We start from the raw sequence: 11447 nt of genomic DNA, 5'->3' as shown, positions 1-11447 counted from the left end.
TGTTCTTGGTTTAATTTGTGCTTTTACTTAATTTTTTTTTACCGGCATCACATTTCTTTTTTTTCTTTTTTTTTTTTTTTTTTTTGGTTTTTTGGTTTTTCGAGACAGGGTTTCTTTGTGTAGCCCTGGCTGTCCTAGAACTCACTCTGCAGACCAGGCTGGCCTCGAACTCAGAAATCCGCCTGCCTCTGCCTCCCAAGTGCTGGGATTAAAGGCATGTGCCACCACTGCCCGGCCACATTTCTATTCTTAAGCATGATTCTTTGACATTTTAAATTTTAATTTTTCTGGTTTTGACAGCTTTATTAGTATGGACAGGTTGTTAAAAAAAATAAACAATAAACTTTTTCATCACCAAGAGTACTTTCATCACGTCTACCTGTGCTATTACCTCCTGCAAGCTTTGGTCAGCTTGAACACGCATCTATCCTGGTAATTGTCTTTTACACTTGCTATCTTTCACTCTAACACCCTGCAAAAAGACCAAAACCATGCCATGTGTATGTAAGCACAGTCCATTTCATTTCAGCATTGCAGTGTTGGGGAGGGCTACCATCTTTAGATGATCATCTATACGAGCTTAAGATAAAGAAACTGAATATCACAAGTGTAGAGACGATGTCTATAGGAGTCAGATTTACTAGAGAGTATCAGGGTCCTAACAGAAGGCCATTGGAGTAAATGTTGCAGGATAAATGAGCTCTGCTCAGAGAGGTATCCTGGCCATCAGGAGCCAAGGAATACCACAAAGTCACACCACACAACAAACCTCACATAAGAGATTTAGGAAAACCCAGGAGGGTTGCTGCCTCTGCTTGGGTAAGAAGCAGCAGGAAACTGAGCAGAAGGCAGAGCTTAGATAGGATTTCTTGGGGGGAGGGGGGAACAGAGCTTTCCAAGGTTGCCTGGGATTGGAGGGAATATGTGGCCTGATTTTGAAGCTCAGAGATAGGTTGGTTTTCTTTGTCCTTTTATCCTACAATTGGAGCAGACCATAGACTCATTCTCTATTGTCCTTTGTGATACCCAGCCATACCCAGATTAGCACAGAGTTCCTGAGTCAATCCTCCTTGTTACTTACTGTGGGACTTATTGTTATTAAAGTCAAAATGTCCTCCTCAAGGCTTGATGTGAATGGTCTCTCAACTCGTGTGTCTGAATGCTTGGTCTGTAGTAGGGGATGCTGTTTGGGGAGGTCATAAAACCCCGGGACTGTGGAAAACAGCGGGAGAAATTGGGTGACTGGATGCAGTAGGGGCCCACCAAAGGCACATCACCAACTACTTCAGATCCATCTTTCCAAGTCACCAGTTTCTCCAACTGCCATCCCTTCCTGTCCTCTGAGAGCCTGGAGGAAGAGAATACCCTTCATCCCTTCAGTTACATCTTGTTGATAATTTGTTCACAGCCATGACAAAAGTTACACAGTCCCTGGAGCTGAAACAGCTTTGGGTTATATCCTGCTATTACCGGTCCATTCTTGCTGTGAAGTCATAAAAACAAAACAAAAAAAACCTTTGTGGGAAGTGATTGAAATTTTATATTGAAATTTTTGCATAGAAATATACAATGAACTGGGATCATATTCATGTGCTCTGTTGAATTGCAGCTGCCTCTGGCGTGTGCCAAAATGTTCTCATTTCAGTTAAAGTTCCACTTATTGATCCATGGCTCTAGTTAGGCTAACCATATCTCTGGAACTGGCATGTTACAAACAACAATCCCAAGGTCTATTTCTATTTCAGAAAATGACAAACTTTCATTCTTGTAGCTGAGCACAGGCCTCTTCCTCTGATGACCTTACATGAATGTTGTCAATGAGATCCTATGTGGAATTATCCTAGAATTCCCTGCTGAACTGTGACCCTCACTGTGAACATGAAGCATCAACCTTGTCACATGTTGTAGAACTTTGTGTGAGCTACCGAGGAGTCTCATAATACCAGTATACGTGGATATTCATCAAGGACATAGCCTTATAATCTCTCTCTCTCTCTCTCTCTCTCTCTCTCTCTCTCTCTCTCTCTCTCTCTGTGTGTGTGTGTGTGTGTGTGTGTGTGTGTGTGTGTGTGTGTGTGTGTGTGTGTGTGTGTTGCTGTTGCTGTTGCTGTTGCTGTTGTTGTTGTTGTTATGGTTTCCATATCAGGGTAATACTGGCTTTATAGCCAAGGTTTGGAATGAGCTTTTCTTGTCTCTTTGGTGAAGCAGCTTGAGGATCATGGTCTCCACTATACTCTAAGGCCAGTAGGTAAGATCCATCATGCAATCTGTTGTTGGTCCTGGAGTGTCCTTAATGACAGGGATTGCATCACCCTTTTCATCTTGTGCCTATATTGATCACTGTGCATTCTTTTAATGTCCAGAGTCGATCACCACACCCAGGGTGTAGCAGGAAGCAAATGGTATGCATGTTAAATAACATTTTACCAATGTTGGTGTCTTATGATTGAAGAAATTTTTTCTTTCAAAATCATCAACTCCCTAGAGTATGAGTTTGCATCATCCTCACCCCTAGGGTTCCCATGGATCCCTCTCATGTTTCTTATTTTTTGTCTCACATTTCAATAGTTTGTATCTTCTCTATGGGTGACACAGGCCAAGGGCTAGTCAGACTTGTTCATCCTTTCAAACCCCAGATCTTTGAGTCTTTGGTCTTTGTTTCAACCTCTAAGTGTCCACATATTTCAACTCTGATCCTTCTTATACTTTCTCATATCTTGTTTAGGGCTTAAGTTGGCAAAAAAAAAAAAAAAAAAAAAAAAAATGCTGTGCCCTCACATGAATCATTAGGATGTTTGAGGTAACTATGATTTTCATGATGTAGAAACTGAAAGCCATAAACTTGTCTCCTAGACCTTGTTTTGTTTTTGTTTTTCTGTTTTTACTTACAGTACCCCAAGGTGATCCCATTCCCCACCTGTTACAATGGAAGACACAGAGGAGGAAATCCCATCCATGGATCTCTGTGATGCAGATTTACCACCAGCATCCAGAGAAACTGGTTCCAGGCTGTCCATATCCACCATTGTCGATGCTATGTGTTGCTTAGGCCACATGGCCGAAGAAACCCTGGGACTCATAGGAACAAGTAGGCTTGATGATGCCCTGGCAAAACCCAGTATGTTCAACAGGAGAAAAAGTGTTGGGAACATCCTTGGAGAAATAGGGCATGTTCCAAAGATTTATTCTATCAGGAGTCCTGCAGGTCCTTCCAACCTCACTTCCACCCTATGGAGGAGAGAGAGTGAACCTGCCTTGCCCTTGTCTGTGGCATCTGAGCCCAACAAAGGAAAAGGGATGACTGAGAAAAGAGGTATCAAGAATTCTTCTAGGTCCTGCTCTCCAGATTTATACAAGCTAGTGGAGATCAGCTGGCCGTGCAGTTGGGCAAAACAGTGCTATGCTGTAGAGGCCTGTAACTGCAACAAAAATTCTGAGGAGCCAGAGAGTACTGTCTCACTTAGTGACTCCTCTGAGGATGACCTCTCTTACCTGGAGGACACCATTTACCCTTCTAACTCGGCCTCACAGGATGCTCATGTGGAGGCAGAGACTGAGAAGACAGACAATGCTGTCAGGGTCAGTTACACATTCCTCAATGTTGTATTGTTCCTTGAAGACACCAACTGCAAACAGGTCCCAGAACCTCAAGATGATGCCAAGGTTACCAATAGCATCAGTGCCTCCAGTGATGTGAATGAAACTGACCTACAGTTTGGTGAGAGAATACATGATACTATATGCTCTGTGGTCTCTGCCCAGAATTGCAACACTGTATATGAAGATGACAAGAAATAACCCAAGAGGAGTCACCACCTCCATCTCATAAGGACCAGCCTCAGGAGGTGCCCAAAGCCTCCAAAAAGAAGCAAAGAAGGCAGATTAGTCAGCTATTTTACAGTTCATTCTGTTGCCTCGCCACCCCAAAGAAAGAAGACATAATGCCCAGGTAAGGGACAACAAAACATAGAAAATGAAGTCGCAAGGAAACCTTGTAGGCAAGGCCACCAACTTGTTCTTGTGTATTTGATCTTTGCTCTCTCAAGGCCCTTTGCCACAGATATGCTGGCTGCACGCATTTATAGGACATGAGCCCTAAGATTGTTGTGATCCTAGAAGGACCTTTCCCACTGGGCCCCGTTATTTGGATTCATTGTCTGCCTGAAGCAGTTCTCGGGTGGAGAACTATGGTGTCAAGCAGAGTAGCTGAGGTTAAGTCACCTATGTCAAAGTCACTGGAACAGTCCTTTGCTTCTGTCTCCTTTCAAGGGCTGAAGATTATACCTGGGTCCAGGGTTCTTAAAGCCACAGATCTCGGTTCAGCCTGGTATGGCCTACCAGCCATAGGAGGTAGCCAGGCCAGAACAAGATAGAGCTGTGTACCCCAAGACCTGTTGTTACCTATCAGATACCTCCCACCACCTGGGCATGAGCTCTCTACCCCTTCTCTCCACCCCTACTCTCCCTGCAGTGTAAACTATTAGCTACCCACTTCTTAAGTTTGTCGTGTCCCAACACTGTGGCTGGACAGAGCAGTCAATCACTTGTTATGAAGAGACAGCGTGGTCCAGCTGCTGCAAACCTCATGAAAGAAGTTTGTGTTTCCCATGATATGGAGTCTTCAGCTCGCTCATCACCTAATTTTGATTCTTATCAATGACCAGATGGAATGAACTACATATACTCTGCAGCCCAAGAGGTAAAAAGCACAGGAAGAGGGGCGAGAAGGAGGAGGAGAGGGACATGTGGGACGTGTGAAGAGGGAAGAAAAGCAGTCGGAGGGTGAGAAGGGAAGGGCATGAAGTGTGGGAAGAAGGAGAGCCTCCCCATAGGAAGCTCCAGTTCTGGTTCGGTTGCTGAGAAGAATGGATGAGCATGTTGGTTGGGGACGGGCCATAAACAAGCAGGAGTAGGAGCAAAGATGCCCTGAAGAGGAAGGAGAGTTGTAGGGCCCAGGACATGGGTACCCAAGAGAAGAAGAACATGCCAAGCTACACAAGTTTGTTAGTGCTTGGGAGATCAGCTGGGTTCTGGGTGCTGAAGCACTGTGTGGCCATAGAGAAAAAAGTCACCCCTTGTCCGGGAGCCTCTCTTTCTCTGCTTTAACCAATCTTGGCCTGATCTGGCGATATCTGTGTCTTTTTCTTCACAGCCTCCTTCCACGAAGTGACCCTTTCACAGAGGTCACTTAAGACCACCAGAAAACACAGATATTTGCATTATGATTCCTAAAGAAACAATGTTTCCTTCTAATACTGAAACATTGATTGTCATGGAGCTACAAAATGTCAGCCAGTGGTACTGTGTATATCCTTACTGACTGTGGTGTCTGCAGTGCCCTCATGGGTGCCATCCAGGTAGAGAGCAACTCTTTTAAGTCAGCAGGGACTGCCCAGGTGACAGGGAATGCAGAGGTCTTGTCTGAGGAGATTATTTATATTAGTGGTTCTCAACCTTCCCAATGCTATGACTTTTTAATACAGTTCATCACGTTGCCATGACCCCCAACAAGAAAAATTGTTTTCATTGCTACTTCATAACTGTAATTTTGCTACCTTTAGGAATCATAATGTAAATATCTGTGTTTTCTGGTGGTCTTAAGTAACCTCTGTCATTTGATCCCCATAAGAGATCAAGACTCACATGTTGAGAACTGCTGATTTAGATAAAGTTTGAGTTTGCTGAGTCTCTCTTTGTGGTGGAAGATGAGTCTCTGAAGCCTGCTCTTGACATAATAACACCAATAAAACGGGCTTGCTTTTCTCTGAAGAGGCTGCTGGCCTTTGTGGTTGGGAGTATGGGCCTCTGTGACAGGTTAGCAAATTGGCTACAAGATGCTTCCTCCGCCACAGTTGTAGCCAAGACAAGTCTCTATGGCAGCCTACACAGCCCTGCCCTTCTGGCAGTGATGGCACAGTGGGTCATCAGGGATATCACAATGACACACAATATTTAATATTCCAGCTTTTACTGCCTGAAGTCACCCATTCCTGCTATGTCCCTAATCTATTGCCATGACAAAGCACTGTGACCAAGGCAATTTATAAGAGAAAATATGAGACTTAGGGGTCCACAGTTGCAGATGGTAACAGTGTATGGGCATCCTTGTAAGGAATATAGCAACAAGAAGGCTGGCACGGCATTGGTGCTGTAGTTTACCTCTGATTCTTAAGCATGAGACACGTATACACACACACACACACACACACACACACACACAAATAAAAATTTACAAACCAGAGAGAAAGGGATGGGAGGGGAGAGAGACTGAGATTACTTGGAATGCCTTTGTCTATCAAGTCTTTAATGCTTTGTGACCCTCTACTAACACACCTTCTCCAAAAACGTTGTACCTCCGGATCCTTCCCAAACAGTTTCACCTGAGGGGGCCATTCTCATTCAAACTAATACCACGTGTTAACTCAAAGTTTCAGAAGAGGAGCCCTTAGGGTAGAATCCCACTGGGTGTTGACTGTTGAAGTCCTCACCGTTGTACTTTACTTGTATTTTCAGAAAGCAGAAATGACACCCATGTCTATCTTCCTACGCAGACAACCCTATGCAATCACCCCTTAAGAGTTACAGACCTAAGCTTCCGTGAAAACATTAGGATGATATAAAGGGACTCTTGAACACATTATCCACTAAGAAGCTTTTTTGTGTAGCTGCTCACATAGAGGAGCCATGTTTGGCTTCCTGCACCCACACTGGATGATCGTGACCACCTCACAAGGTCAAAGCAGGCTAGATCATGAGCCTGTGTCTCAGAAAAATAACAAATAACATGTACACCCCACAATTCTCATTGCAAGAACACAGAAAATCACCACTGGTCTGCCACATGTGACAACAGAAGTCTGACCACAATGGCAGAGCCTCAACCATCCCCTGCCATGGCCTCTGTGGCAATCTGCTCAAACAGGTGGGCTATTTAGTCTTAGTGTCTCCTAGCCCCTAACTGTCAAAGACCCACTGTGTCAATGCAAGCTTAAGTTATGACCAGTTAAGAGCAACCTGGTGTTTAGGCAATGCCTGTCAATTAGCTCCTTGGGTTAGGAAAGGTTTCTAAGAAAGCAATGAATGATGTTCACAGCTTTGCTCATGAGGCCTTGAAAGCTGTAAAAAGCTACATCCTGCAAGACTCTTACATCATGATCTCTCTCCTCTAATTTGTGAAGTAGCACAGGGAAGGGGTAGGCAGAGAACCTGAGCCATATGTCTACCCATCTCTCCTTAAGGCAAAAGCTGCCTAGCCAAAGGGCAATGTGAGAGAAATCTATCCTGACAGACAAGATTACAGAATCCATTATGGACACCAACCAATAAGCAAGGTCACTGCCTTTCAACATTAAGGCACTAAAACTCCTCTACCTTGGGGCCCTAACTCAGCAAAGCACATGATCACTCCTGTGGCCCTTTCAGCCAGCAAGTGCACACTTCTGCTCTTACCACAAGTCAAGGCATAGTTCTTTTGGCTCACCCACCCAAGACTGCCCATCATGGCAAGAAATGGATAATCACCCTTGGTCTACCTTAGTTTGCAGGCTATCATGAGTCCTAAAAACTCTGTAAGATAGGGAAAATATTCAACCCCAGCTCTGTGGAGATGGAAGGGAACAGTCTCATTTGGTCAACCTGCAGCATTAAGGAGAGTGTCTCCAAAAACAAGGTTAGTATGACACTTGAAATCCTCTCCTACTCGCACATGAACAAGCATATGCACGCGCTCCAGAGCACACATAAGAACTGATACACGTGTACCTAGACACACACATAAAAGACAGGAGGCATGAAAAGACAAAATAAAGAAAACCATTGATTAAGAGTTCTTTTTTCATAATCGAATGTTCTTAGGTGTGGGATTTATTTCTCAACCTGAAATAGTTGGGTTTTTTATCCAGCAGCATTCTGCATTCTGCATTAACATGGTTTGGATTTAATTTTTGTCTCATCAGATGTGTCTGCTGAAAAGCAAGCATGTGGCTTGGATCTGTAAAGGAGAGCAGGGAAACTATTCTCAGCTGCACTTGTGGGACCCACTACAGAACATCTGTCAGCTCTATGTGGGAGCCTGTCCCACAATGACCTGGCGCTGTGGACCCTGTGGATTCATTTCTTGCTTGATGTTGTCACATCAAGACTATGAAACTGAAGCGGTGTTACACTCTCCATTGTTGAAACAAGATTTCTCAGACCTCACATGGAAAGTCCTTCATTTTTATTAAATGCTCACTTGAGTTTTATCCTGGTGCATCTCTTCTCCTTGAAAGAAAACTATGATATATCCAATCCCAGGTGAATAAAACCACTGTGACACACCTTCTCAGCCAAGAGCATCTAACCCTGAGTTCTCTGCTGCGCCATGGCATGTACTCCCCAGAGCTACTTCACCCCAAAGCTTTGGCAATGATGCTTATAGGTGCTCTTTGGTCAGGGCACCTATGTCTTATTAGTAGCTGTTTCTGAAGCCCACAGACATGTCAATTCTGCAACATGATTGTAACCGTAGTTTTTTGGCGACTCTATTGAGGTTTTATATCTACCACCCTTCTCCACCCCAATCCCTTCAACCCACCAACACTGGGTAGGTGAAGAAAGGTTAGAGTGGAAAGAGCTGTTGATCTCCTCAGATGACTCACTGTTGATGAGTAATGTCATAAAGTTCCTTGAGGCAATTCCAAGGAACTGTCAGGACATCTCCAAGTAGCAATGTAGCCAACCAGCAAACACCAACAGCAATACAGCAAACAGAACAGCAGCAATTCAGCCTAGAGCAATCCAGCAACCCAAGCAAACAGCAGCAGCAGCAGCAGCAGCAGCAGCAGCAGCAGCAGCAGCAGCAGCAGCAACAGCAGCAGCAGCAGGGGGAACAGCAGCCACAGGCTCACCAGGGCTTCTGTCATTTTCATACCCTCTCCAAAGTCCCCAGAATTCCAAATGTAAATTATCTTCAGTTGGCAGAATCACACCCCTGCTAGAGCATGCGACAAATCATAGTCAGCTGCTCTGGACAATAAGAAGCAGTCCCACATCCTACACATGGGACTAAAATAAAAACATATTCTCATAACTGGGGTTATTTTTTTTTTTAAGGAAAAAATTCTGGCTACATTTAGGCACAAGGATACCTAATTCTTCACTGTTGGTGAGCCTGTGCCCAACCATGTTGCAACTTTAAAAACCAGTAATCTGTCACAGAGTATATGTTGAAGCATCATAATTCCCTGTCACAGAGGGATTTTTCTTAAGGCTCAAGGAAAGTCAGATTGTTATCCAAGGCTGCAAGTGCAGAGATCTGTTTAGAGCAGCCCCAGCCCAGCAACCCAGGGCTGTCAGTCTGGATTCATTCCTTCCTCTTTCTGGTTCCAGGCACTGCTGTTCCTTTTGCAATTTCACAAAAGCTTTTACATCATTTTTTGCTTTTGGTTTTCAAGACAGGGTTTCACTTTTCACTCTGTAGACCAGGCCATCATCAAACTCAAAGATCTACCTGCCTCTGCCTCTGCCTCTGCCTCTGCCTCTGCCTCTGCCTCTGCCTCTGCCTCTGCCTCTGCCTCTGCCTCTGCCTCTGCCTCTGCCTCTGCCTCTGCCTCTGCCTCTGCCTCTGCCTCTGCCTCTGCCTCTGCCTCTGCCTCTGCCTCTGCCTCTGCCTCTGCCTCTGCCTCTGCCTCTGCCTCTGCCTCTGCCTCTGCCTCTGCCTCTGCCTCTGCCTCTGCCTCTGCCTCTGCCTCTGCCTCTGCCTCTGCCTCTGCCTCTGCCTCTGCCTCTGCCTCTGCCTCTGCCTCTGCCTCTGCCTCTGCCTCTGCCTCTGCCTCTGCCTCTGCCTCTGCCTCTGCCTCTGCCTCTGCCTCTGCCTCTGCCTCTGCCTCTGCCTCTGCCTCTGCCTCTGCCTCTGCCTCTGCCTCTGCCTCTGCCTCTGCCTCTGCCTCTGCCTCTGCCTCTGCCTCTGCCTCTGCCTCTGCCTCTGCCTCTGCCTCTGCCTCTGCCTCTGCCTCTGCCTCTGCCTCTGCCTCTGCCTCTGCCTCTGCCTCTGCCTCTGCCTCTGCCTCTGCCTCTGCCTCTGCCTCTGCCTCTGCCTCTGCCTCTGCCTCTGCCTCTGCCTCTGCCTCTGCCTCTGCCTCTGCCTCTGCCTCTGCCTCTGCCTCTGCCTCTGCCTCTGCCTCTGCCTCTGCCTCTGCCTCTGCCTCTGCCTCTGCCTCTGCCTCTGCCTCTGCCTCTGCCTCTGCCTCTGCCTCTGCCTCTGCCTCTGCCTCTGCCTCTGCCTCTGCCTCTGCCTCTGCCTCTGCCTCTGCCTCTGCCTCTGCCTCTGCCTCTGCCTCTGCCTCTGCCTCTGCCTCTGCCTCTGCCTCTGCCTCTGCCTCTGCCTCTGCCTCTGCCTCTGCCTCTGCCTCTGCCTCTGCCTCTGCCTCTGCCTCTGCCTCTGCCTCTGCCTCTGCCTGTGTTGAGATTTAAGGCATGTGCTGCCTGATCTCATTTCTTAACACTTTAACTAAGTATGCGTTTCACTGACCTGAGAGAGATCCTAAGATTCTGGGCAATGTTCTTTTCCATGTGTGGTTCCATGAATGTCAGCAATTAAGTTCTCGGATTCACATGCTTGAGATGCAAAATCGGAGGGCTGCTAAATCTCTCCTCAGCACTCCATCAACTCACAGACATTTTTTTTTCTTCGAGCAGCCCCAAACTCTCTAGACAACTGACCAGGACATAAGGAGCAAGGCAGAGCTGACTGAGAATTCAGGACAGTGGACTTGGCTATCACAAAACACAATTTGGAATGGAGATTTCCCCATTCAGTTCATCAAGATGAATTTCCTTTCTATGCTCTGAGGCAACTCGATCTGAAGAAGGAAAGGGCTGCTTCTCTACAGTGATACAGCCAGATATGCCCTCAGCCTACTCCATGTGTTAACAGAATCTAAAGGCTACAGTAGCAGAATTATATCACCCTCTGCCAACGATGCACAGATTGATGAGCATTGATTTTTATAACAGAACTGCACTGAAAGACCTTCATGTTGTCAACTGACACGGGAGTCTAGACTTCTGGACCACATGAACATGAGTAGCTAACAGGTCAGTAACAGGAAGGAGCTAAAAAGACCCTCTGCCCTTACAGTCAGAAGGTCCTAGGGCTTTGGTGGCTGAGAACAGAGCAGACATTTTCTGGGAGGGGTTAATTAAAAGGAGACCCTAAAGGATATAAGGCTGCCAACCACAGAGGAAAATATTTACAGGTCAATAAATTAGAGACCAGAGAAGGTGCCTCAGTTCAGATGTCTCTACTTCAGCTGTCCAGCAACCTGCACAGACCTGCTTCAGGAAATTGGGAGACACAGGAAAATATCAGAGCAACTGGGGAAAATATGAAAGCAAAAAGAAAAGCCAACATGAGAGCCTTGAATTACACAGCTTAGCAGGCAAGCCTCAGGCTCTGACTTCCCTCT

Source organism: Arvicanthis niloticus, chromosome 8 (genome assembly GCF_011762505.2).
Source record: "Arvicanthis niloticus isolate mArvNil1 chromosome 8, mArvNil1.pat.X, whole genome shotgun sequence".
In the NCBI taxonomy this organism is placed as follows: Eukaryota; Metazoa; Chordata; class Mammalia; order Rodentia; family Muridae; genus Arvicanthis; species Arvicanthis niloticus.
This window is presented reverse-complemented; position numbering follows the sequence as displayed.